The sequence below is a fragment of the Vulpes lagopus genome, chromosome 2, assembly GCF_018345385.1.
Source record: "Vulpes lagopus strain Blue_001 chromosome 2, ASM1834538v1, whole genome shotgun sequence".
NCBI lineage: Eukaryota > Metazoa > Chordata > Mammalia > Carnivora > Canidae > Vulpes > Vulpes lagopus.
In genome coordinates this window covers 155,123,911-155,127,184 of record NC_054825.1, presented here as the reverse complement: position 1 = coordinate 155,127,184, position 3,274 = coordinate 155,123,911, and the positions used below count along the sequence as shown (strand labels likewise).

The 3,274-nt window shown below is 57.0% G+C and overlaps 1 pseudogene; it reads left to right on the top strand.

Moving 5' to 3' along the window:
* Nucleotides 1–928: 928 nt before the first annotated feature.
* Nucleotides 929–1,606, top strand: LOC121485193 (annotated as a pseudogene).
* The last annotated feature ends 1,668 nt before the right edge of the window (nt 1,607–3,274 follow it).

The following is a 3,274-nucleotide window of genomic DNA, read 5'->3' as shown; positions in this document are numbered from 1 at the left end:
TTGGGGGGGGGCAGCTAGGTGAGGGGAATGACCAGGGGACTATGGTCACTGTGCTGCCCAGGCCCAGGTAGGGGGCAGCTGCTCCCCTGGAAGCGTGGGCAGGACCTGGCTCCCAGCCCCAAGCCTATACACAGGGAGAACCCGCGGGGCTTTGTCAGTTTGTTGGCCCACCATGACCAGACCCCGCTGTCCCTCCGTCCCTGCGGCACGCAGGCCGTCTCCCCGAGGCCTCTCTCCCAGCGCTGGACGCTGTCCTCTCCAGTGCTCGCTGCCTCTTCTTCATGGGGCAGCTGTCATGGCCTTGCCACCGCATCGGCCGGGGAAGGCCCCTCTGCAAACAGCCGCCCACGGGGGTAGGCCAAGTGGGCTGACCATCCCGCTCCGGGGACTCACCCTGGGGTGCATGCGAGTCCCAGCCGTTCTCACGGGTGTCCGCGGCAGCCCTGGCTGCACCTGCCAGAACTTGGAAGCACCCGGGATGCCCTTCGGTGGGTGACGGGCACATGAACCATGATCCATGGGGACCTGGGAAGACCGTCCAGCTCGGGAGCCCACCCCCCCGGGCCTCAGAGCCAAGGACGCAGAGGAGCTGGGCATGCGGAGAGGGGGCGAGGCTCCCCGCCGTGACACTGCGCGTGCGGGACCACAGCAGACACGCCTGGTGGATGCACTGAAACGCCCCAGGGTTATGGGCTCTGGGGTGGTGGGCGGTGCGTGGGGCAGGGAGGGCGCCCTCACCACCCCAGGGCAGCTTCCGCGTCCCCAGGTGACACGGTTCCCACGTGCGCACATCGGTGGTAGCGGTTGTACCATCTGGCAGGGGTGTGGAGGGTAGGGGGCACACATTTTAGTACCTTTTCAATTTGCTATGAAGCGAAAACGGCTCTAAAAATAGTGTTTATAGCCTTTCGGTGCTGCGGCCGCAGCCATGAATATGCTCAGGCTTCAGAAGAGGCTTGCCTCCAGGGTCCTCCACTGTGGCAAAAAGAAGGTCTGGTAGGACCCCAATGAGACCAATGAAATTGCCAATGCAAACTCCCGTCAGCAGATATGAAAACTCATCAAAGATGGGCTGATAATCTGGAAGCCTGTGACTGTCCATTCCTGAGCTTGGTGCTAGAAAAACACTCTGGCCCGTGGAAGGGCAGGCATATGGGCATTGGTAAGAGAAAAGGTACTGCCAATGCTCGAATGCCTGAGAAGGTAACGTGGATGAGGAGGACAAGAATTCTACGCAGGCTGCTCAGAAGATACCGTGAATCTAAAAAGATTGGCCACCACGTGTATCATATAGCCTGTACCTGAAAGTGAAGGGTAACGTGTTCAAGAACAAGCGGATTCTCATGGAACACATCCACAAGCTGAAGGCAGACAAGGCTCGCAAGAAGCTTCTGGCTGACCAGGCTGAGGCCTGCAGATCTAAGACCAAGGAGGCCAGCCAGCACCGTGAAGAGCAGCTCCAGGCCAAGAAGGAGGAAATCATCAAGACTCTCTCCAAGGAGGAAGAGACCAAGAAATAAAACTCCCTCTCTCTTGTCTGTACATAGTGGCCTCAGCATGAATCAGATCAGTTATTCAATAAAACAAACCTTTATCTGCCAAAAAACAATAAAATAAAATATAGTGTTTATATTAATAAAAAGATACTGAAAAATTCTAAAATATAGAAACAGGAATTTATTATTTTTTTTAAATTAATGAAGAGGTCTACGGACGCAGGGGGACACTAGTGTCCTCTCTCTGCAGCCTCTGCTGGCCTACCAGGGAGAGGACACAGCTCCAAGACTCCGACTCATATGTCACCCGGGAGCACCCACTGTGCCCTGAGCCTCCCGTGTGTGGGCAGAGGGCTCTGAGGCCAGGGAAGCAGTGGCCCTGCCCTTCCAAGTCTCCCACTTGGCTGGGAGGCAGGCGCATCATTGAGGATGGTGCAACTGAGTTGTGGGACTCCAGGGTAGGAAGATCTCGGAGGGCTTCCTGGGGGGAGGTGGCTTCTCAACTGAATCTGAAAGGGAAGCAGGAGTTCAGCAGCATCCAGGACATGGCCAGATAGGGAGGGTGGGCGGTAGGCTGCACAGGGGCACCCACATCCCTGAGCACATTCTCTATGATGCCGCCCTACAAAGAACATTTGCAAGGTGCTGTGTTAATATAACCATTGACAATGGCAAATAGGCGGCAGGAATTGGCACAGGCCTGGGGGCATGTGTCTGTGGGTCCTGCCTGAGGGGCCGCCTGAGGAGGGGAGGAGGGCCAGGTGGCACTCCCCAGGCCAGGCTCTCCCGGCAGCCCTAGTGTAACCAAGGATTTAATCTACAATGTGCACAGTCTCCTACAACTTCATAAGGAAAGAAAAAACAAAAAACAAACCAGGTGGCCCATAGAAACGGGGAAGAGGTCCCGAATGAGCACGTCACCGATCAGGATGCCCACATGGCAATCATCACAGCAGAAGGCACTAGTGGAAAATTCCCGGCGAGCTGACACTGCATCCACGGAACGGGAGCCCAAGGGGCCTCGGGGGGAGGCAGCAGGCATGGCTGGCTCACCCACCTCTGCACTCTGGGAGCTACCCCATGGCAGGTTCTCAAAAGTACAGGGTCCCCTGGCTGCCTGGTGCACCCCAGCATCCAGCCCAGGACCTGATGTTCCTTACCTGACCCAGCTGTCCCTTGGAGCAGGTCTCAGGGTCCCAGGGCGGGCAGCTCATGCTGCTGAGCACAGAGGCAGGCAGCCTGCACGCCTGGCCCAGCGTCTGCGGCACCCCAGAGGGGCCCACTGGGCATGGGCACAGCCTGGAACCCACGCGGCAGACCTGCCCCGCACGCTGTTTACTACTCTCCATCCCTATAAATACCCGGCCGAGGCAGAGAGCCTCCCGATCATATTATGACCAGCCAAATAAGACTCCTTTAGTAAAAAGAAACACACGGCCCCATTTATACACAAGTGTGTAAAATATATTAAAATAATTTTAAACGCATGAGTCACCCAGAGAAGAGTGTGTTTTTTAAAATCTCACAAACAGCACTTTGTGGTCAAGAAGGCAGGGAACGGGGGCTCGTCCTACAGACCCAGACCTGGCAGGGATTGGGGCACAGACGTGAGTAGGGCACAACCGTGTCCCCCACACTGGTCGGCCTTCCCTCGGTGGGCGCATCGAGTCCCAGCTCCCGCCCAGCATGGGAGCCTGAGTCTGGCACACCTTCCCCCTGGCACAGTAATCCTCTCATGGCCCCTCTCACACCTCACACCACCCGTGTCGGGGAGCTCA